Below are 25,605 nucleotides of genomic sequence, written 5' to 3'. Positions count from 1 at the left end.
TAGGTTACAAAATGATACCCCTGGTTTCTCTCGAGATGAGGACATATCAATTTCTCTAAGGGGAGGAGGATGTAGTATTTTCACACAATAAAAGTTAGTTCGTTAGTTCGAAAGCTAGCTACTCAATTAGTACTTTAGTAAGATTACTAACTAAATACTAACTGAAATATAAAGCTAACTAATGTTAATAATCAAGGATTTTTATTTAATGAAAAATATATGTCTAATAAATAAAGAGTCATCAATCATATATATTTTTGAGATTGACAAGGACCGTAGCGACCCTTCACTAAAGTTACAACATGAACGAGACTTATGAGCTATATTAATCACTAGTATTAATGTGTATAGTTTGGATAGTCCGAAAATATTAGACTTTGGGCAAAACTAGCATATTCTAGATATTTTAGATGTTATCCTAAAAATATATGGAGATTCCTAGAACTCGATGTCATTTAAAAGAAAAGACAAGTGATGTTTTAGTTAGTCTTGGAGATTTTATAAAAATAAAAAAATAAAGAGAGGGATTTGCAAAATTGCACGCTCTTCGAACAGAGAAAAGAAGGAGTGAACTAAGAGCTTTCTAATCAAGTGTCTTGGAGTTTTACCCTCCTTTCAGAGCTAATGAAACCATTAGATTTATGATCTGAGCATCAGATTACTTATCTTTCTAAGATTCCCCTCCATAAAGAGCTCATCTTCTCAGCTGTAAGCCTCTTCTCTAATTCACTATAAATATGAGGTATGGGGAGGCACAAGAAGCAAAAGGAGACCCCAAGAGGCTGCCAGAGAGAGGTAGAGAAAGAGAGGTAGAATGATACCCCTTCAAGAGGCTGCGAGAAGAAGCTTGAGAGACAGAGACAGAGAGAGGAGTTATCCTCAGAGGCTACAAGGGAGAGAGTTAGCTTAATATTTCCATATCTTGGTCTTTGACACTAAGCCATATTCTCTTATGCTCCCATTTTGAATCTATTTGACATTCCTTATCACTTGAATCTACTTGCGGACAATGGTCCCCAAGCGAAAAATGTCATGTGCAGATGGCAATCCCATAACCAACAACAAATCTTAAGACGAAGGCATCACCGTCAACCCAATTGCGGTACCGGTCGTAAGTAATGTATTTCCAAATTGATAGATGGTTGTTTTGATCCTCGTATGAGATACGTTACAATCCATACTATGATGCATGAGTATAGGTCATTTCATCTCACGTATTCAAAATATCAAGTTTGCAAAGTGTATGTATCAAGCGAAGTTAATTGCACCTAGTTGCATATGGCTTATTCATTGATAGAGCAATTACAAGGAAGAATTGGTTAGGTGTTATGAATGGCATAATCATGACATTAAAATTTGTGCATACAATTGTTAACTAAGTTTTACATAGAATCGCTCTTTCATCCCAAGGGGGAGAGCAAATATGCAATGGAAATGTTATCACAACTATTCTTGCATTGTTTGGGAAGAATACAATTGGTTTTTTGATTGGTTGATCCAACAATATCCTAAATGCTTTTACATTCAATTGGCTGCTAGTTTGTTGTTTGGATGATTGTTCCAAGTGCTTGTGATTTATGCTAAATGCATGGCAAGGGTCTGTGATCACAAGTTGCCATGGGGATAAAGGAATGTTTTCTTGGAAAATGATATTAGGACTGAATGGCTTGTTGTGCTGGATTCCTAAAGGATTTAATTAAGGAAGGATATTTTGCACCAGTGGATCACCTCCATGATCGTATAGTGGATTAACCCAAAGAGAGCCGAAGGTTGAGTGGTGAAAAGGCCAACCACGTGAATGATGTTTTCTTGCTAGACAGCTTGCGGGTCAAGTGGAGCTCTGGACAGTCCTTGCTAGGTCTAGAATGGAGTTGGAAGACCTTTGTTGCCCCCAACGTGTGGGTATGTTGATAGATCCTGTACTAGATAGAGGATTGATTTTGTGCTGCCATGTGATTTGGACAAGTTACTTTTGTAGGGCAGAAGGGATACTTCTATTGGACAGAAGGGATACATAATTTCTCCTGTATGGGCGACAGACAAAGATTAACTTGAAGATAAGTTAAGGAACTTGTTTAAACTTATTTTTTAATAGATTTCTTGATCTGTTTTCATATTTGTGATGTAAGTTATGCGAACAAACCGTGTTCCCTAAAAGGCTCAATTAATGAAGTTAATTTTAACTGTCGCACATAAATGTGGTAGGACCTAATTAGAAAACTAAAGCTATTGAGGGAAGCGGAAGGGCGGAACCCTGGACGGGTCTGTCCTACACAGCAAGATGGTCCTAGAGAACTTCGAGTCTTCTCACAAGGTTTCACTGTCTTTGACCTTAGAAATTGTTAGGATAGAATCTCGATTCATATCGTTTTGAGGGACTTGAATGGGACTATATCCTACAGGCAAAGAGGTCGAGCAGTGCATCCCTCTCGTTTCCCATTCTCCTTGAACCAAGTGCGATATGGGTCAGCTTTGGCTTGGGTATCTTTGCGTAAAGTAGGATGTCCAGGACTCGATGCTAGAATGCTTTCAGGAGACCTTGGCTACTAGGAGCCCGGATTTCAGGTCGATCCTAGTGGGTCCGTGAATGCTCCCTTGAGAGGCGGATTTGAAAAACCCTAGGTGACAAACCTCGAAACATTCCATGGGAGTGTCGTGTCGCGACACTTAGAATCGTTTCTCGATAGACCACTAAAAGTGTACCTAGATAGCCAATAGGCGAGCACATTACAGTTGGTATCACGTGGGAGAAGTAGATTGCGAGTTTGGAGGTACACGTGTAGGTTGAAAAGAAAACGAACCTCCTCGAGTAGAGTTAGGAGCTCGTGAAGAGCTTGGTTGATTAGAAGGTTGGAACACAGGGCTCTCATAATGAAGGCGGGTAAAGGGGTTGCGAGGAACTCTTGAGGTAGTGGTATGTTCAATAGGACTAAAGTTATGATGCAAAGGAATATTTGGTGTGGAGAGGCTTGCTGTAGGGGACAAGAGAACAGGGGAAATCACTTCTCGAGGAGTTGATGTTATAGGTTGAGGACCAAGAGGAGGAATCACAAGGGGTGGAGGAGGTGGAGGAAGAGCAAGTACATCTCGTATAGGTATAGTGGACATCTCAAGGACTCCTGAAGAAGGACCACGATCCATGGAAGTGGTGGATGATGGAGGAAAGTTTAGAGGAGTGGAGCTTGATGAAGGGTCAGTAATGGAAGGGGTCACAAGTAGCAAATGCTCTTGAAAGAAGAGGTCACGACTAAAGGAGAAGGTATGAATTGTAGGATGGTAGACCCAATATCCTTTGATACCAAATCGATCACCATAACCAACGAGAATGTCACGCTTAGCATGAGATGAGAGTTTGTCGTGCTTATCTGCTAGAATAAAAGTGTTGCAAGGTGACCCAAAGATGCGTAAATGAGAGATGTTTGGTTTCTCACCAGTCCATAGTTCATAGGGAGTTTTATTTGGAAGAGTGCGTGTAGGGAGCCGATTTTGTACAGAGCAAGCTGTAGCAGTAGCTTCTTCCCAAAAGGATTGGGAGACACTAGCAGTAAGGAGCATGGCAAGCACAACATTCAACGGGGTGCGATTTTTTCTTTTAGCCACTCCATTTTGTTGGGGAGAGTAGGGAACTGTGAGCTGATGTAAAATGCCCTCTTGATTGCAATATGCCTTGAAGGCATTGGAAATATACTCACCACCATTATCCGTGCGGAGGCAACGAAGGGGCTTGTTCAGTTGGTGCTCCACAAATGTCTTGTAGTGCTGAAAATGAGTAAGCACCTCAGATTTGTGCTTGAGAAAGTATAACACCGTGTACTTGGACCAATCATTAATAAAGGTGAGTATGTAAGAGGAACCTGTAAGAGAGACAGTAGGCATTGGGCCACAAAGGTCTGAGTGGATCAGCTCTAAGAGATCTTTGGTTTTGCTCTTGGACTTAGGGAATTTGGTGCGTGTCATCTTGCGAAAGATACACGCTTCGCATAAGAAAATGCGGCTCAAGTTAGGTGTAAATCCTGTAGCCATCCTATGAGTCTGGATAGTACGCATCGCTTGGACATGAGGATGTCCCAAGCGGTAATGCCACAATAAGGTCTCCTCGTCATTTGAGCCATGGGCAGAATAAAGCTCCATGCTGGGGTCTATCACCTCAAGTCCAAGAGGGTACAACTTGCCTTGTTTAGAACAGATTAAGTGGGTAGGAACACCAGAAGTACCAAGCATCTTGATGACACAGTAATTGTATTGGAATTCCACACTAGTGCCATGTTTGGTTAGCTCATCAACAGAGAGAAGGTTTTTTGTTAGGCCAGGGACATAATAAATGTCAGGGACTATAGTAGTGGTGCCATTGGGTAGCCACAAGTGTAGAGATCCTTTATTAGCAGCTTTATAGAGAGAGTCATCACCAAGTCAAAACTCAAATGAAGAGGATACAGGGTAGCAATCATGGAGCCAAGATTGGGTTCCCGTCATATGATGCATAGCTCCAGTATCAAGATACCAATCATCAACATGAGAGTTGGAGGTAGCAATGGCAGCATAGAGATGCATAGTGGTTACTTCATCACTCAAGTCATCAGCCCCATAGGCTAGGTTTGCATTCATGCGAGAGTTGGAAGGGTGAAGTTGACACCTCTTTGTGCGGCATTGGCGCTCAGTATGACCTCTACGATGACAGAAGTTACAGATAAGGACAGTGTGAGTGGAGGTAGAAGCACCTTGATTATTACGAAAGCGAGGAGTCGAAGAGAAGTGCATGAATGGCTGGCATGATTATCTAGAGGAGAAGGGTTTTTAAAGGTGAATTAGGTTGGGAAAGCAATTGAGATTGGCGGGAGTTAAATTGTCTAGGGCGAAATCAAGAGAGTGTATGAGAACCACCAGCAAGCATGGCTAAAGGTATAGTGGGAGAGGTGGTTGAGGAGGCGGGTGGAGTTCTTCCCCGATTGCAGATTTGATCTTCCTGTCTTATGTTAGCCAACAAAGTTGTGAGTTTTAAATTAGGTGTGTTAGAATGTTGTGAGACAAATGATTGCCATGTATCAGGTAAAGCTACAAGAAGTATGTTTACTTGAACCTCCTCCGGGAGGTGTAGGCCTACAATTAGTAGGTTGTCATTTGCAGATTGCCAAGCTTCGAGGAATGCTTTAGTTGTAGGATAATTCATCATCTGAATCTCATTTAGTTGCTTGTGAAGGAGGACACGTGAAACAACATTGGTTAGTTGATACTGAGTTTTCAGGAGGTCCCACATTTCTTGAGCGGTTTCTAACGTCCGAACGAGTTGTAGTTGACGATCACCAAGATGCAAGATGATTTCAATTCGGGCTTCCAAATCTTTCTTCTTCCAAGCAGCTTTCTCAGCATTAGTGGGGCACTTGGGCACCAGGTGCAACAGGTTGCTTGGCGGGATCAAGTTTGGAACCATCAGTAACGCCCCCATTACCAGCGTTTTCAAGGAGCATCTTTATATGCAGGCTCCATGGAAGGTAATTGCTACCTTGCAGCTTTTCGATTTGATAAAACTTTGATAGGGATGAAGATGATGATGCCGCAGCCATGGCTTCTTGAAGAGTCCGGATCAGATCAGGAAGTAGCGCCTGCAGCAGGAAGCGTGAGAGCACTAAAACGCAAAAGAGTTAGTAGTCGTCAACACAAGTGATACCATGTAGACAACTACATACAGAACTGTGTATATACATAGAGAGAGAGAGATGGTACGCAGGAGCATGAACAACAGGAATGAACAATTATGTTTTTTCATTGCATTGATTCGGTTATACAAGGCGATGATCTCTCGGCCATTGCGTCTGTTCAGTTATTTTTTTTAGTCATTGGTTATTACGTAGGTACATAAAAGTACGTATTTGTTTAATACACCAATAGTTTGATGTAATAATCAATTTCATAGCTCCTTGCTTATTGACTCATTCTACGAATGCTCCAGTAAGCTCACGGCTAAGCCCCGATTTTCATCACCACTAGGACAATCTCTCAATGATAATCTATTCTTTCCCCCCCACTCACGACGGCCACCTTGTCTTCTATACCTCCCGGCTTGTTCTGCATTTTTCGTTTTTTAAAGAAGCTTTTTCTTAGATCTAAAGATCAATAGCCTTAGCTTTTGAGAAATCCAAACTATCTCACACACTACTTCTCCAACATTTTCTTTCCAATTATCATAAACTTTTTTAAATTGTGATTAGTTTTCTTTTCAAAACACAATGACTTATGACTTTGAGCATGCACTGATGTTCAACTTCCTTTGAGATGCCAGTATATATCTCTATCATATCCCTCCCTTCAAGATTTTTCTGTTGTCCAACATTTTATGCCTTCCAAATTATGACCATCATATTCCAAAATTATTCTCATGCCTGCTAAAGCTCTTAAGCCATGCCAATGCACACTGACATCATTGACTAGGGGAAGTTTTCTAACTTGTTCAAGGTGGACAGAGTTTTCACGAAAACACTTAACAACAGAAGTTATCGTTGGGCATCTAGTATCAAAGAACGTGAAAATTTTATCCTTATAGACTTTGCGATGAGAAGTCAAGTAGAAAACAAGTCATCATGGAAAAGGGCAAGCTTTATAAAAACCAAGGTTTGCTTAATTCAACCACATGAAATCTAGAGTTATTGAACAACACATTGTGAAGATGGGTCTAAGTGTTTGGGATACACGGTGTAAATAAGGTCTAGTGGCATTGCTCCAAAGAGTAAGACACGAGTTTTGACTAGCCATGTGGGAATAAGGTATTAATTCATACTCTCAATGATAAGGCTTCAGGTTTTCATAAGTGTAAATAAGGTATTAATTCATACTCTTAATGATAAGGCTTAAGGTTTTCATAAGTGTAAATAAGGTTTGAAACTTTCTGAGAGTAAAATAGAGAAAGGTAAGAAGAAATTTCGAGTAGATGGTGATGGTGTGTGTGAAGATATGCTAGGGTTTGCATTGAGGAAACATACCATGTATACGACCAAGACTAAAACACACAGACTCAAACAGAGACAAGTAAAACTAAAACCCTACACAAAAAACTGAAACTCACTGACAAACACAAAGAGAAGAAACTCTGAAGTGAATGGATGATGTAAATGAATGTAAGAGTGTACACATGCCCAAGGAAAAAGCGATGCAATGTCGTAGAGTGACATCCACGACCAAAGATGAATTCCAAGTGCTGTGACCACTAATTGGAGTGTTGAAGTGCAAGAAACACCAAAAGATGATCACCAAAGTTTCAAGGAACTGAGGTGACAACATAAGAGGTTTTTGTAGATGTAAATGGCCTACTAGACATAAGGACATAGATACTACAGAGCAGTTGCCTGGTGGGATATGCTAATAGCTATCACCTGGCACTCGATGGTAAACATGCAAGCAAATCAGGTGCTATGATGATGCAACATATAGATACCATCAAACAGCACGGTGATTGGCTGAAAACATGTTAATACTCATGCGCCGCCACGTCGATGGTGATTAAACAATAGATGGTAGGTGGTTAATGGCTGAATTTTGCATGGTAGAGTGAGAAACTTGCACAAAAGGATGAGGCTGAATGGTGGATAGCTTGCCTATTTGTATATGTTGAAGGGTGTCCCAAAAAAGTAGGGTTTTGGGAGACCACTGAAACTCTCCCAAACTCTGCATCAAATTTACATTTTTCATTAATTAAGCATATTTTGGGGCCATTAAAAAAATGCTAATGAGTTGTTGTAAAGTGTGTTCTAGCTCAACACCCCCTCTCAATCCCAAAAACAAGCCTAAAAGGGAAGGCTTGCAATGTTTAAGAGGTGGAGAGAATGGAGAGTAGGTAGATGGTGGAAGGAAGAATGAAAAGATGTTAACACTAGTAAAGATGGAAGATCCAACCCCTAGTGTTGCTTTGCACAGAAGTGGAATGTAATCCAAGATTTTGGAATGAAGATGTGAGTAGATTATAGTATGGAGAAGATACTGGTGGGATGGGAGGGAGTGAGAAGTGTGGTTTACTTGTTGAAATGAAACAAATGGTAGAGATATACCTGATGAAGGGTATTTTCTTTGAGATCCTCCTCTATTAAAGTTAACATACTAGAAATTAGTTGGATCTTGCATACCAAAAGGAGAAACAAAAGAGGGTCTTGGCTCATATGACTCAAAAGCATTATAGGAACTTGATACAAGGCTTGGCATAGATAAAAAAGATGGATTTTTAGATGTGGCAAATGTCATAATCCCTCCAAGATTAGGGGATGGCCAATCTCACCAATTCTTCAACTGGAGTAGTAGCACTCATTGCATGAGTATCAACCAAACTATACATGATTAGTAAGCACTCCTCAAACTCTTCATCTATAAGATGATCAAAATGAGAAGAAGAAGATGGTAAAGGTGAAGGTGTGTCTACCTCCTCCTAAAGACCATAATGCCTTCTTAGAGCCTCCAATGATGGAGAAGCCTGGTAGGGAATCAAAGGGTCCAAAGAGGAAGCTGCCTGAGACATTATGAGTCACATGCAAGTCTCACACAAAGACTAGCCTCCACAATCACTATAAGATATTCTTTAGAAAAGCATCATTTCTAATAGCATGTAAAGATATACTAGTGTTTGCACTAGTTTCCGAAGGAGACATGAACACTTGTGGGCATCGACAACCAATTTTTGGTAGCTCAAGTTGCTACTCTATAGCAATAGCCTCTCTACTGCATCCACTAGCCATCGATATGGTAGAACCTCACATCACTTTGACCATTCTCTATCCCCTCCACAACATGTTGTACTCTCCCTACACCCCATGACACCCCAACATATCTTTTGACTTAATATTCTCATACCTCACACTAACGAGAGCTCTTATGCCCCAAATAACTAGAGTATCTCCACCACAATACTCACTCACTCCTCTAACACCACCCCCTAGGCATGTGACCTGTCTGTCCACTTTATATCTCATTGGTCTCCTACATTTCCCCATTCATGGCCTCACTCAAGATCCCTAACCTATCCCAACACATGCCCAAAGAACAATTTGATGGATTTTTTCCACCCAACCAATGTTGCTTCTACACACTTGAGAATCTCTATGCTAGCATCGCTTTCTACATAGTCCTTAGCTTGGAAGATAAAGAAGAAGAATGGATCTCCTAATACATGTTGGATGAAAAGCACACACCATCAACTTCATGATGTGTTGGCCTTCAATGAACCCTCACATTGGCATGCTACTATATAAGTAGAATTGGAAGCCCATATATTGGCCAACATGTAGGAGATAGTACCACATCCCTCCATTATGTAAAGGATTTTCTCTTATTGGATACTTTACTGCAAGAAAATATGTCACAACTATCAGGGGTGGGATGGTATGATTGGTGACCAAAAATAACATTCATGGGATGACTACTAAAAGAGGCCATCAATTCTGATGACAATGATCTAGTAATAGAAGGTGGCATATTAGCCAAAATTATGGCAAAAGGACTTTATGACAACACAAGGATCAAAAGCTATAAAAGGATCAGGGAAGAAATGATGCGGTCTTCTCGTGCTCAAGTTGTCTCTATTGGACTCTTTCATAGTTAGCTCTTACTCGTCCCTCTCCTGTTGACTTTACATCCTTCCTTCTGCCACTTTACTTTCTCCATTGACCTAATGTTTGTCACAAATTGGTTGATGGGGGACTTGCTTGAGTTGTTGCATTAAACACACACCATACACACAAGAGTAAGCTCACTCAAGAACACAAGAAGAGAGATGGAGGCCAAATATATTTTCTTGTTGATTTCTTCTTCTTCTTTTCTAAACACAATACAATATAAGTATAGATAAGATATAATGTAACAGAAAGTGGTCTACTAAGTCAGATAGTGGATAACTAACTATACTAGTCAATAGGTGCTATAACTATGCCCGTTGTAGATAGGTGTGACAACCCAATATAATAAGTGATAAGTCAGTGGCCATGTGAGGATCATAATGACCACCGATGTTCTAAGTGTAGATGTGTGGATCCATCTAACAAAGCTATCCATCATTAATGTTTTCATGTGTTAAGTTTTTCATCTCAACACTTCCCCTCAAGCTCAACTATATCTTTGCAACTCCAAGTAAGCTTTGAAACTTTTGAAGCTTCTCTGCACCTAATGCCTTTGTGAAAATGTTAGCTACCTAAGCTTGTGTTCTGACACCCCCTGCCCCAAGACACGGCACATCCCCCCCACCCCACCTCACCCCCCCACGACACGGCGCATCCCCCCCCACCCCACCTCAAAAAACCCCACTCCATCCACACCACCCCACCACACCTCAAAAAACCCTACTCAACCCACCCCATCTCACCTCACCCCCCCCATGACATGGCACACCCCCGCCCCACGACATGGCGCACCTCCCCCACCCCACCTCACCCCCCCACAACACGGCGCATCCCCCACCCCCCCACCCTACCTCAAAAAATCCCACTCCATCCACACCACCCCACCTCACCTCAAAAAACCCCGCTCAATCCACCCCACCTCACCTCACCTCCCCATGACATGGCACACCCCCCCACCCCACCTCACCCCCCCATGACATGGCACATCCGTGCCCCCCGGCCCAGCCCAAAAAACCCTGCTCAAGCCACCCCACCTCACCCCCCCACGACACGGTGCATCCCCCCTAAAAAAAACCCCACTCCACCCTACCCGCCCCCCTTCTCCCAAGGACATGGCACACCCCCCCATGATAGGCATGCCCCACACTCCACCGAACCGTGCCCCTCCTCCCTTCCCCAAAAAACCCTGCTCCACAACAACATGGCACACGTCCCACTGCACAAAACCCCCTCCTACGACATGGAACCACCCCTCCACGACATGGCACACCCTCCCTCCTTAGAAACCCTGCTCCACAATGACATGGCACACACACCCCACTTCACACAACCCCCTCCCCTAAAATGGAACCACCCACCCCCCTGGTGGACTTCCTCAAAAACCCCCCCCACCACATGGCACCACCCAACCCCCCCGCGACATGGCACACCCTCCCTCCTAAAAAAACCCCGCTCCAGCAACCCCCCCGCACAACATGGCACACCCTCCCTCCTCGGAAAACCCCGCTCCACCAAACCTCCCCACGACATGGCACACCCTCCCTCCTCAAAAACCATGATCCACAATGACACTGCACATGCCCCACTACACACAACCCCCTCCCACGACATGGAACCACCCACCCCCCGGTGGACGTCCTCAAAAAACCCCCCCACAACATGGCACCACCCAACCCCCCTGCGACATGGCACACCCTCCCTCCTTAGAAAATCCACTCCAGTAAACCCCGTGCACAACATGGCACACCCTCCCTCCTCGGAAAACCCCACTCCACCAAACCCCCTCACAACATGGCAAACCCTCCGCTCCCAAAAAACCTCGCATCGTGAGGAGGGGGTGTCGTGTGAAAGCGAGGTAGAGGGAGGGACCGTGCACGACGTACGCAAAGACAATTGCGAGGAGGGGGTATCATGTGAAAGCAAGGTAGAGGGAGGGACCGTGCACGACGTACGCAAAGACAATCGCAACGAGGAGAGAAGGCATCATGTCATGGCAAGGCGAGGGGGTTTCCTGCCACGATGCCAGCGTTGGAGAGTTAAGATGTGATCCGAGGGGATTGCCATGCCATGGTCTCAAAACAAGGATGCAAAAGGGTGTAGCACTAGGACTTCTCAGGAGGTCACCCATCCTAGTACTATTCTGGCCCAAGAGCGCTTAACTACAGAGTTCTGATGGGATCCGATGTATTAGCACTGGTATGACCGCACCATGAACACAAAGGAATTTCAAAGAGCTCTTGTATACTCACAAAGTGGCACGAGAGAGCTCAAGAGCAAGGCATGGCGGCATGCCATGCCGTTCATGCCACGGAGGACGCGACTCAACGCGAACCCTAAACCCCGCACACATGGAGGCAATGCACAAAAGATTGAATGCCACCGTCGCGTGCCATTTCTAACATGAAGGTGTAACGTGTTCCCTAGTATCATCCAGGACACATCTTAGCAGTCCATCGGAAAGGATGTCTAGAAAAATCCGCCTGACACTCCCATCGAATGTTACGGGTTTTGCGATCCAGGTCTTTCCGCGTCTGCCACGTAGCGGAAGTATCCTGGCCGTTCCCCACTTAGGATCGATCGGAATTAGGGTTTTCCTGATTGGTCATTAGTTAGCAGCAACTAGCGTCAGACCCGAACGAACTACTTTACGCAGAAACGCCAGGTCTGAAGCGGATTCACGCTACACTTGGTTCAAGGAGAATGGGAAACGAGAGGGACGCAAGGCTCAACCTCTCAGCCATAAGGCATAGTCCCATTCCATTCCCCTAAAACAGCGTAAATTGGGTAAGATGTAACTCTAGGTCATCGCTTTCATTATTCGTTTTGATGATCATCCCGCTGTTCTTTGGGATTTTTGAGAAAAATTCCCAGCTAACCGGGACCACCCAATCGTAGGACGGACCCATGGTCTATCCTCCACACTTTCCTCGGTTTGTTTTAGTTATGTAATTATCTAATACATTAATTTGACATATAACAATCAGCTTCTTTAATTAATCCTGTTAAGCACTGGTTCCTTCACGTAATCTTATCACGTGACATAGAAAAACAATATCAAGCAAGTTATTTTTTAACATTTTATCTTTGAAATACAAGGAGTTCTGCCCGTAGGCTTGTCCATAATCCGCTCGAAGGCTATCCAGTAATCCCCAGGGATCACTATTTCAAGCTTCCGCCCGTAAACTAGTATGCGGGCCTTGAGATCCAATCCCGAGTCACGTTAGCCTCTTGTGCAGGACCCGGAAGGCGAGGGATTTACGGCCAGAGCCCCCCTGGCACCCAAGCGTCCTCCTACTCCAAGTAGAGCTCAACGGAGAGACCTCTCGCGGTGGGTTTGGTCCACGTTCCCGGCGCGGTGAACAACCCCCTTGGTTAGGGTTAGGCAGGTAGTCGGGGGTAACTAAAACTGCCTCTTCCTTCAGGCCTTTAACCTGAAGTATAGGTACTCATTTAATTTGTAATTCATAATTCAAACAGAACCCTAAAATCTCTAGCAAGCATAAACATTTCCATTAATCAACCGTGTTGTTTGGCAAACTGCTAAGGAAGTGTTCTTTCCTTTTGAGTGTATCAACACTCGTTCCCAAGGTGTCTTGTAAATTGGCAAGATCCTTTATATTCCGGTGTAGGGCATACCTTATTAACCCAACTTGGTCAACCCTAAAGTCCCTTAGATATGCTAGTTTCAGGTTTACAACTTTCCTTATTTAGAAGGATATCCAAAAATACGTCCTTTTGTAAGATAACTTGCGTAGGGATCTGCCATCCTTGATGAGGGTTTTTACCCTTTCTCCTTGTGAATCAATCACAAGACTAAATGATTTCGTACTTGCTGCGCAAGTCCTGCGATGGAATAATCCGTTTTAGATCTTTTAAGCTGACGTATGACGGGCCTAGAGTTTCTTTTTTTAAGAACCTTAGGGACAAACCCTAGTTCTTTATCTTTACGAATTCATTGACCCTACAATAAGGAAAGTAGTCAAGTGCTTAGGGTATGAATATTTCTATGTTTAGATTGGTTTAGTTAACTTTTGGAAGGTAATATTAATCATCTTGTCACGGTTTTGCTATCCTTGTGACAATTTACTTTTCAGTCAATACAGTTCAATTTAAACTTCCTTTTTCCTTGCAGATGAACTCATGCCAAATAACAAATATTTCCCTTGCTACGATGTGCAATTAGCAATGATAACTTCCTAGTAATTTGAGCAATGAAAGAAACCTTTCATGAATTTAATCATTTACAATGATTCGTTGCGAAAGGAATAAGACTAATGGTGCAAGATATAATTTCTATACCTTTAGGATTTAACTAAAATATACTACTATAGTTAATGGATAATCTTGCTCGTAATTTATAATGCTTGATGCAATTCGAAGGAAACTAAGTTCTATACATTATCATTCATTCAAATAAACTAAACTCCTTCATTACAAATAACTCAGACAAATATATCCTGTCCCTAACAATTTCTCTTTGCATGATTGACTTATAACCGAATTAAAGCCAAGAAGAAAAACCTGGTTTTGGGGTGAGATATCCACATGGATACCGGGAGATGATCCTCCCGCGGCTACGCCTTGGACTTTCTTAGGAGGCATCGCAAATGTGGTCTGTCGAACATGGAAGCAACTTTACAACTCCTCCTTAGAATTCCACCGTCGCTCCCTTTCACCGTTCGTCAAAAGTAGTTTTTGGAAGGCTCCCTCCTTGAATTCGGGAATTCGAAAGGGTGTTTTAGAAACTTTTACAACTAAGACCCATTGAAGCCATGGGGAAGGCTTAATGGCCTTTGTAAGCTCGCACGAATGGGAATAACAAGGTGTGGAAAAGACACAAGGTGTAGGAGAGCTTTAAGGGAAAATAATAATTGTAAAGGTTATAAGTAAGGGTCTAAGGACCCTTAGGCAATTTAGGAGAAAAGGGGGCTTATGAGGGTTTACACATGTAGGGGGGGAAATGATTCCGAGGCCAATGAGGAAGGCTAAAGGAAAATTTAAAAAAAATACGGGGGTTGGGTTCCAACTATGGGAAGGGTATATAATGCTTTAAACACGGGGGATAATAAAAAGGGTTTTGTAAGGCACATGAAGGGGGTGAAAGGGTTTTTGAATCCCGTAAGAAAGGGCTTAAAGGTTAAATCAGAGGGGGGGGTGGGTTCGAAGCTAGGGGAAAGGGGCTTTTAGGGATTATACACAGGGGGAAAAGTAATAAGACCCTTAAGGCCTTTTTGCTCTTAGGGGGAGTGACACCAAAGTAAAGGGAAGGGGTTTTTTTGCACGAGGGTGAAAGGGCCTTAAGGTGTTTTTTAAAAACCCAGGGAGGGGGGAGGGGAAATAGTAGGGAGAATTTGGGGGGAAAAGGGCTTATAGAGCCCTAAGGGGTGTTGAGACTCAAGCTCATTTGTCTTCTGTCAGTTGTTTACCTTAGTGAATAAGGTTAAGTCACACTGACTTAACCATGATTAGATTTAGGTCAGTTTATCTTTGAGTGTGGATTGTACATACAGTTGACTGTGAGTGACTGTGTGTGGATAATGGAGAATGAACTGAAGGGAACTGTCTGCTACCCTTGGGCCTGAGCCTTTGTCTTCATCTCTTTTTTTCTCAAAACATTAATATGGTATCAGAGCAGGCTGTTGATGTTCAGAACCTGCTATGCTCCAAGAATTCAACGGCGTGCAATAGAGCTCAACAAATGAGCTGTATGACCAGCATACTCTGAAGAGCAGCAAACTGGACGAGATCCACGCTGTGTGACCATCATACTCTGAAGAGCAGCCAAATACGTTTGGGTCCGCGAGACTGGAACTGGACGAGATCCACGCCGCCATCCACAAGGCCTGCCTAGAGTGGGGATGGGTAGTACACACACACACACTCTCACTGTCTCTCTCTCTCTCTCTCAGAGTCTCAAAATGCCAGTGTGCGAACAAGGAGCTATAGAGAACATCTGTGCAGGGTGCTTGAATGAATAGCTCCAATCAAAGAGCTCTAATCGACCAACAAGAGAGCTTCTTCTTGAAGACTAGCTCCTTCTCAACAAATTGCAATGATAAGTAGGCAAGCAAAGCAATACGATGAAGGCGAAGATGATCTTTTAGAGTCCATATCCCTCATAACAACATACGAGACACTGACACACTGCGAGAGATTCTGAAGTGATAAGATGGACTGACAGATGCGCCACTGAGCATGACCACAATCTGCAGTAGCATCTTGTTGGCATTGTGCTCTTTTTGGTACATTTGAACAAGAACTATATATTATTTTCACTTGTGCAAAAGGAATTGGTAGATGAGTTTTCTGGTGAGGTCACATATGATGAAAGCATGTTGATCTCCCCTATGATGTAAGCCCTATGAAATATTTACATTTTGTAAGCTTAGATAAGAATACTCCCACATGAATAAAATTATCTCCTATATTCTTTCTCATCATAGATATCTTTGTTTGGAACCCCCCTAGATTCTCCAATTGGTATTAGAGCATTGGCTAGTACCCATCGCACCCCCACTACATACACATGTTCACCAAGAAATAACTAGATAAAAATAAAGAGAGCTAGTTTGGACCTTTAATAAGGAAAGAGAGATGAAAGATAACTTTTTTAAAGAAAGATATGGCATTTTGACATTACCCAAACTCCCACATATACTATCAATACATCATCGTCTTCTCAATATAGCACCATACATTCCCACTATATGCCTAATTCATACCTTGCATCTTATGCTAGAGCCAAGACAAGTAGCTTTGCACCTCCCAAATGGTGTGGTTTTGTCTATCTCAATCCTAGTATTTGACATGATTGATTGGTTGCCCAACTTCATATGCAACAAATTTCTAGATTCTTGTTAAAGTTTCTCCCAAGCTTAGATACTTATAATGGAACATAGATGGTAGTTGTATTCCTTTAAGAGCTTATTGCCTGATTGGTTCTATACATCTCACTTAGGTGTAAGAATTTACCAATTCTAGGCAGTGCCCAATGTATGAATATGCCAAAGTCAGTATTGCCAGAGTTATTTTGATTTTAGTTGAGTAAAATATAGGTCTAACTTACCTAAGTCCTATTGTACTTTTCATTTCTTCATTCTAGTACTTGCAACATTCAATGTTGAACTATTTTCACTCCTCCACATTGTCTTGTGTTCATTATATCACTCTCTCTCCCCTCCATATGTAATTGTTGGTATCAAAGCCTCACATGTAGGATTCATCTTGCAATCTATATAGTGTATCCTTTATACAGTTTCCTTATCTATTGCTTCATGGTAATAAAGCAATCCATCCTCACAATGCAAAAAAATCAAAGAACTTGTCCTTAAAAAACTCTTGTATAGAATATGATCCATGAAATAACTTATATTTTGAAACATTTACTACTAGAGATATTGATGAATGAATGTTATGCTCATTACTAACCCGTTGATAACTTTCTCATTTCATTTTATGATTCCATGTTTTTTTGTAAATTCCAACTATGGATCCCCTATGGATATATACCCACAAATGACTAATTCACCATAGTTTATATATATCCTATTTACAAAGAAAGTCAAGGGATGACCTCCCTACTCCTTACTTCAAGATCAATTGTAGGGATGAGCTAAATGGTGCTCCATGGTAGGGTAATGAAGTGGTTTAGCTCTCTAGGGAGTCAATCCAAGGTTGTACTTTGGAAATAGTATTTAGGCTAGGAGGGAAAACCTCCTCAATTGTTGGGAATTGGAACATAGCCATGATGGAAGTGAGAAGCAAGAAGGTGGATACACAAAGAACCTAGAAGAAGTGAAAGAAGATTGGTGAGGTAAGGCAATGACTCAAGGGGATCACCCTTGAATATATAAATGTCTCACATGAGTTCAAAATGAGAGGTTCAAAAAATACTAACTTTTATATATTTCTCACATATAGAAGGGTGTCATATAAAGGGGTTACTTACAGATTAAATAAGAAAGGATTGTGTTTTATTGAAAAAAAATTCATAGATAAGGATATTTATAAATAGGCCTTGAATGCACGTGATATACATGATAACATATAGTGAACCCTCCCGCAAGGGTAATGATCAAAAGTGTAAGATAATAAATAAGGGTAATGAGAGTAAGTACTTTTCTTAGAAGGCCATTGAGTTAATGCGAATGTGCATTGGCCAATGTATGTTTGCCACATCAATAAAATCAGCCATAGGCATGATGTAAATGAGCTTTTCAAGTTCTCATGCCACCATTAGAGGTATCATCAAATAGTGGGATTCATAAATGAAGACCATGTCACTATGACTAGTGACTATTAGATCTAAGTTGATCGATGGAATGAAATGTGTGGAATTCGATAGTGAAGGTGGAGGGGATTCTAGGTCAATTGAAAATGGGCATTGGAAGCAATCTGCATGATAATGGAGTAGTTGGAATCCATTGACAAGTTTTGGTAGTAGCTTTCCCAGCAAGTCAATCAAGTAGAAAGAGTTAGTACTAGAATCATGGAACACCTTAAAGGGATGACTCTACATCTAAATTTTAGCTTGCTTGGGAGCTTGCCCATCTAGGTCTTGAAGAGCAAGATGAGTTGGCGCTTCTAGAAGAGTTGTTTCTTTAGAAAGGCTATCAACTTGATGCTTTTGCTAGGCTTGGACTTTGGATAATATATAAGCATTGTGGATCCGTGAGGGCTTCCATTCAAAAGGGAAGAGATTCCTCCAAGATGAGCCATCTTTGTATCGTGGCCTATAGACTGGGCACTATATACTCTAGAGATGTGATGTCTTTTAGGCTGAATGCCAATTTTTAAGATGTCATACTGGCAATGGCCTTGAAAGAAGTAGGGTAGGCTCATAATGCAGTTGGAAGCTTAGTATCCGGTCTTTTTGATTTTGATGTGCAAATTGAGTTAAAATTTTATGGAGCACTTTGTTTGTGGATTCTTCTAAGCCATTACCTTGCAGATAATATAGTGATGACTTCTTGTGCATGATGAGAAAAAAAGAAGCATGTTTCTTGATTACCTTATCAACAAAATGTCTACCTGGATCACTAGTCAATTCAATCGGAGTACCATACTGGATGAAAGAATTTGGCAACCGATTTGGTAGTGTTATCTTGGAGATCCCATGCTTCCACCCATTTGGTATAGTAATTAGTTTTTTCTTTCAGAATGTACTTACTTTTAGCGTATGTGATTGTCGGGGAGATGGGACCAACAAAGTTGAGACCCCCTTTTTTGAAAGGGTTCCAAGGGGAGGATTGGTTTGAAGCGGTGAGTGATCTATGGTGTCGGTTTATTGACCTAGCCTTTACTAAGTATCACATTGATGGAAAAACTTACATGCATAATCATGCATGGTAGACCACTTTAAGTTGGCCTGCTGGATTTTTTGAATGGTCACATCACCGGTGAAATGGCCAATCGAAACCCCTGTTTTTTGATGAGCTTTCTCTAGAACCATAGAATGCTCTATTGTTAATACTATTCTTTGTAGCACTTTAGGTAGGGTGTTGTCATAAAATTGGCCATGATGGCCTCAAAACATTGGCTCTAGAGAGCCAATCATTTTTGTTGATTCTTCTAGAGATGGGCCAAAGGCACACTAGTCTCCAGGAAGGTCAATATTTTCTCATACTAAATCCGTGGTGGACTAGGTCATTCAAGCTTAGATTCATTTGCTTTTGCTACAAATAAGTGGACATCCAAGAAATTATCATTGACACCTATTGGTTTTTCTTGAGAATCTAGGTAGGAAATCTAGGTAGGAAAGAAAGTCAATAATCACATGTTGAGTTCCTAGTCGATGTATCACTTTGCACTCAAATTCTTGTAGCAATAGAGTCCACCTTGCTAATATTCAGGGGACATTTTGTTTCTTAACTAGATAAACCAAGATTGAGTGATCCACATTGAAAATAAAAGCATGCCCTAGTAAATAATTCCAAAATTTCTTGATAGAATAGATCATGCCTAGGCTTTGTCTTTCAATAATGGAGTAACTCTTCTCTGTATCAAATAATCTTTGACTAGCATAGTAGATTAGGTGAAACCACCCATTGGAATCTTCCTCCATAAGAAAATTTCCAATAGCCATATCAAAAGCATCAATGAAGACATGAAACAGTTTTTTTCAATCTTGGGGAATCATTAGGAGCTTAGGATAATAACAGCTTGAGGTGTCAAAATGTTAGATTTGCCTCCTCATTCCACTAAAAAAAAGATTTTGCCATATGTGCCAACTGATTCAAGGGAACAACCAAATGAGCTAAGAGTCATAGGTGACACCCATGCCACTGAATTTGTCCCAAGAATCAAAGAACTAGAGATGGTGAATTTGGTATAGTACCCTACATGATGGTTGCCACCTTTGTGGGGTCGACAACAATGGCATCATTGGAAATAAACTTACCTCTCGGGGGTTAGTTCTCTTCCTCTTTCTTTGGAGGTTTATTTGGCTAACTCTATTGTTGCACATATTTCTCACTGATCTACAAAACATTAACGATGCCCCATGGTTGTAGAGCTCAAGTGTACTCTAGAAAATTCTCTTTCTCATCATCACTTAATCCTTCCACCATGTTGGCCATTTTTGCCATAGCTGGGCCTACATTGTGGTGAGGGAGGGGTAACATATTGCAAGAACAGAATAATATTGTGTTGATTGTGGCAGATAGTGAGTTTGTCTTGACCCCCAATTGTGAGTAACCTTCCCTGGTGGAGCCAATGCCTTCCTAACAAGACGCAGAAATCCTTGCATGCAGGATCCATATTCAAAGCAACAAAATGAAACCAAGAAGGGAGTAAGAAGGAAATGGTAGCAACTTTGGTAGTAACTTTGGTGATACCATTGGGTTGTGAACCCTCCTTTGCAACTTGCTAGTTTTTATCTTGCTGTGGGGATGGTATACCCTAGATATTCTCCTCTGCTTGAGCTTAGAATTCATAGTTTTTGGGTCTATGGCAGTTCTTTGGTTGTGAAAATTCCATCCTAAACTTGGGTGTGGACTTATCTTCACACTTGTTTGTGATCCATGAACCTACGAAGTTTGTGCCTCTTGATGCTAGCTATATTGCTAAGAGTGTATCACAGTGCAACTCCCATTCATTCCTTTCAAGGATTTATCATCTTGACCACCATTGTGCTATGGAGGAGTCTTCCTCACACCTGAATTTCTTGACCAAGCTTTTGGGTTGAATATCTAGACCAAAACTCAATAGCATATATTTCATTTGTAGTCGATTCCTCCTCTATTGTCCATCTTTGTACTCGGTGGCAAACTCTCTCTTGTTTTTCCCACAAAGAACCTATGGGTTTTATTCTTGTTTCCTTGTAATTTTTTCTAGATTGGGTTACTACATTGACCTTTGAATCCGATAGCTCTTTGATTTCAACTATGTTGGCTCTATGCATGGTTGTTGGGGCTTGCCCTTGTTGTCTCTAGGTATCATATACTTAGGCTTCTAGACACTCCGATCACTAGAATCCTTTCTATATAATGAAGAAATAATGTTTAGAAAATGGCTAAAAATATACTAGGCCTCTAATTCCTCCCCTACTATATATGCCATGGGTGGCCACCAGCGAGTTGTTAATACTCCTAATTTGTGTAAACTATTGTAGGCATCCACACTTGATTGGCAGACATAGGATTCCATTGGCTAGACTTGGATGCCTGAGTACCTTGCTATCCTCTAGGGTGGACCATCTAATAGTCGCTATTATATTGGTAGTAGTCTGTGTTTTGAGTGGCCATATTACAAATGTTACACCACTACTAATTCAAGTTGCATTCAACCTGGACATGGCCTGAATTATTGCATTGTGTACACCATAGATTTTTCGCCTCATTTTTTTGAGTGCCCTTTCTAGATTTCTTTTCATTTTCTTTCTTCTTGGATTTGATGGGCTTTTTTCCCTCCTCATCCTTTGAGTCATCTTCCTCATTCTACCTCTAGATCTGAATTAGAGTCCAAAACACTGGTGTCATTATCCTAGTTCTTTTAAACTAGCTTTGTGAAAATTTTTCCTTTTCCAAATTTTTATTTGGCCAAGAATTGTTCCAATCTAAAGCTTTCTTGTAAAATAGATCTGTGCTATTGCTAGATAACTCATGAAAGGCAAAGCTTTTCAAATTGGCTTATTAAATCCTTGGACATAGAGTGTATTTAATATTTTATCCTCGAGTTAGGTGTTTGGGTCAATTCTACTTAATAGATTTGCCAACTTGGCCATGTAAGCTTGGAATGATTTATCTCCTTGCTTGAGGTTGTGGAGCCATTCAAGCTTCTATGCGTCTATTTGGTTGGGTTGAAATCTATTGTGGGATGTGGATAGTGTGACATTCTAGGTGGGCCATCCATGTTCTATCACTACCCATGTCACGACTCTTTCTTGCATCAAAGATTCAAATATGATGACTTTGTGAGGCGTATTGATCTCAACAGGAAAGTTGATAGTGTAAGCGACATTAAATTTGTGGATGAATGTATCTAGATCCTCTTGAGAAGATCCAAAGAATTTTGGGAATTGTTGGTCTGGTGGTGGGCCATTCTATTAAGAACTAAAATTTAGAAAGGAGGTATTGGTGGGCTCTTTGGTGGAATAACAACTAGATAAGCAAAATCAAATAAACGACCTATTAGCTTCAATGGAGTAGTAAGAGCAATTGGCAGGTTTGTAGATTTAATCCCATTTCTAGAAGCAGAGTAGGAATGAAACTTTCATAGCAATCAAGGAGACTATGATGTGTGGAACACATCATCCTTGAGGATAGAAGGAGCCTCAATAGTGTAGAAATTACATGACATAGTATTGGATAGAATTTGAGCAAGGAGTAGAGAACACACATCAAATATGAGAAGAATAGAGATTTCTTTAATTTCAAATGAACAACTAAAAATATGGCATTGTCCACCCATGCATTTCCACTATGAAGCTTAGATGGCGATTTAGACATATGATAGGTGAAGAACTTAAGGGTAGTTGGAAGAACTTTGATTGGTGGTGAAAGATAGATTGATGATGGATTTGGATGTGTCTTCCTTTCTTAACCTAGGAAGGCAGTCTGGTCGGGCTATGCAACCATATTATAAACCTTCCCGCTACCCCAAACCCCAAAATAGGGGTGCCTCATAGCTCCCACACCCTATACCTCAATGCTACCTTGAGTTGCTACTACTAGCATACCTACTCTATCTAACCCAAAGGCTAGATCCACAAATATCAACTTTTTTCCATCCGATTACATAGACCACTGTGCTTAGCCCAAAGCCAAAACTACATCGAGCCAACCTTGTGAATATGAATGCATTTAGCCTAGTGCATAGAGGAATGTTCATGATGGTTTCCATGTATAATTGGGTCCTAGTATTATTGCCACAATGCAAAGTGTTGTCATACTCACAACCAATACATGTGGATAACAACATCCTAATCTATACTCAACGTTTGAGGTGCGGAGATAGACATAGTGAAAACAATATGGAGGGACCAATTCTGTTACTAACATAGAAATCTAGATGCCAATTAAAGAATGGGTCAAGTGACCCAATAGAAAAAGTACTAGGGATGAACCAAAAAGTTATATTGATGATCCTATCTTGCTTGGGTACACCTTTCCCTTTTATAGCTTACTACAAACTACAATATTCTCTCAACCCTCATGCTGTGACCATGGCCATAACCGTTGTTGCACTGGTTTTCTCATCAATGCACTACTAGTCACCTTGCTTTAAATGAACCTAATTGCCATGCATCCTTATTGACAATGAGACTCCACTTTCTAAGATCACAATTTTTTGCATTCCTTGGACTATATGCTTAATATTTGTATGAATGATGCTATAATTTTTTAAAAGACAAACAAATGAGTAAAGCAGAAGATAGTTGTGATTCATTGTAGTGTTAACTTGATGGACATAGGGTCCTATGTCCATTAAGTTAATAGTACAAAGAGTATGTCTTATTAACATTTGGTGGAAAGCTAATGGCAATAGGTAGGAGTCTCTTTGCCTTCATCAAGTGTGTTGCTATACTACCCCTGGCTAAAAGTTAGTGCAGTAAGAGTTGTAATATTCTCAGAACCATAAGACCCCCCCTTTTATTATCAAATTAAATTAATATGATGACGTGGAGGGGTGATGGAGCTGATAAGGGTAAGCAATGAATAGGTGATGGAATCGATGGGGGGGAGGGGCACACGTGTGCCACCTCCAAACCTCCCCCAATACTCCTTCTTTTCCCTTAATAAGCTGCATAGTGATGGGCCATCTTGGGGTCTTGTGAAGTTAAGGACCCTTATCATAGCATCCCCCCCCCCAATTAATACCCATCTTCCCCCTATAAATACCCCTCCATTAAGCAAAGAGTACACATTAATTTCTTCTCCCCCTGCTGCAAATTGTAGAAGGTTGAAAGAGAGAGAGAGAGAGAGAGAGAGAGAGAGAGAGAGAGAGAGAGAAGGAGGGAGAGCGAAGAGCCTCAAGGGAAATTCCTCTCTTGGAAGGAGTTTTGAGTACCCTCTCTCCCCATCGCATTTCCTAGATCTCTCTATCAATTGTCCTCTAGTTGACAAAAGGTTGCGGAAGTCAAGGCAAAGTGTAGGAAACTCCGGCACAAAGGAGTGCTCCGAGATAAGAGAAGGCCCACATTCCAAGCTCTAAGATGGCCCAAAAGCACAAACTCTCCCAAGTAACCGAAAAGGCCAAAACCACCGAAGGAGGATCGGGCAAAGATGCCACCGCTAACATAATGGGTTATTGAGAATAAATGCTACTTCGACACTCCCAAACTAGGTTCCGTTACGGTGTCTAGCCCTATGAACAGAACAATAACGCATAATCATCGTAGAAAGAAATTGTACTTTTGCATTGCGGCAATCGCATAACTAGAAAGGTAGTTATAAAGGCTTGATGATCATGATTTTCCACGAATCAATTAAGCATCTATGGGTTGTTGCAATATTAAGCTGATTATTAGGCACAAGTTTTTGCGAGTGCATCTTAGGTTACAAATATATAAATATGCAAGACCGTGTAAGATGATGGCATCCTATAAACCATTAGAGAGTCTTGGCTTGCATTTATAGTAAGCATGACCAATTCATGTACCTTGCATAAAGAAAAATATGTGTCACAATTTATGATTTCCATAAGTTCATTGAAATGAATTTCCAAGAATAGATTAGGAAAGACTTGCATCTAGATTTGCATGGCATCGTGGACACTTTTGGTTGCATTACATGATAGGGATTCATCTTAAAAGATAGATTTAGGATGCGCATGTAAATTATTAAACTTAATTGCAAGAGGCAATTTGATACATGAAACCCTAGATGATAAGTAAGGCTAGGGTTTGATTGTAGAACTAATGCTACAATCATAGATTGACGTAGAATCAAATAAATATGCTAATGGGTCTCTATCTTAGCAACTAGCTGCGATAAGTTTGATAACACCTTTAGGGGTATCATTTTTTTAAACCATGATACAACTCGATATCAATACAAGAAAACTCAAGTTTCATATCCACATGAAGGTATGACCATTTTCCACATGTCATGTGATGCTCATGACGGTTGAAGGATTGCAAAGGGGTTAGTTTGCTCTTAGCTTGCCGGAGAAATGAACAAAAGTTTATGTTACGAATTCTTAAGGGAGTGAAACCCTAGGGTAAACTTAGAAACCCCAATAAGGTTTTAAGGAGAGAAATGGCTAGCAAATAACCAATTAAATATCCTAGCTTGAATTATTTAAGACCTTGATTCCAAGACAAGTACCGTGGACTAAAGGCTAGCAAATTAGGGCAACTACCATCCGAAAACGGTTAAATATAAACCCAATAGCCTAATTTCTCGCTCCTAGCACATAAGAATGAGGGTTGGAATAAGGGTATTCTCTATCCCTCACAAGGTCATGGAAATCGATGCCAAGGCAAGAAAGACCCCAAAAGGGTGAACACTAAGCATTCAAAAAGAAAAAATAGGAACACCACCTTAGTAGATGTCCTAAACACTCGCCTTCATTG

The 25,605-nt window shown here is 41.2% G+C and overlaps 2 pseudogenes across 1 annotated transcript; both read right to left on the bottom strand.

Moving 5' to 3' along the window:
- Positions 1–3,278: 3,278 nt before the first annotated feature.
- Positions 3,279–15,794, bottom strand: LOC148017008 (uncharacterized; annotated as a pseudogene). Its single transcript, XR_015687971.1, has 2 exons — positions 14,112–15,794; positions 3,279–5,600 (listed from the first exon to the last, which is right to left on the bottom strand). The product of XR_015687971.1 is annotated as an uncharacterized LOC148017008 (transcript).
- Positions 11,682–11,800, bottom strand: LOC148017009 (5S ribosomal RNA; annotated as a pseudogene).
- Positions 15,795–25,605: the final 9,811 nt, after the last annotated feature.

This window comes from Lygodium microphyllum, chromosome 22, assembly GCF_053477565.2.
Source record: "Lygodium microphyllum isolate KBCC chromosome 22, Lygodium_microphyllum_v1.1.10, whole genome shotgun sequence".
Taxonomy (NCBI): Eukaryota; Viridiplantae; Streptophyta; class Polypodiopsida; order Schizaeales; family Lygodiaceae; genus Lygodium; species Lygodium microphyllum.
This window is presented reverse-complemented; position numbering and strand designations above follow the sequence as displayed.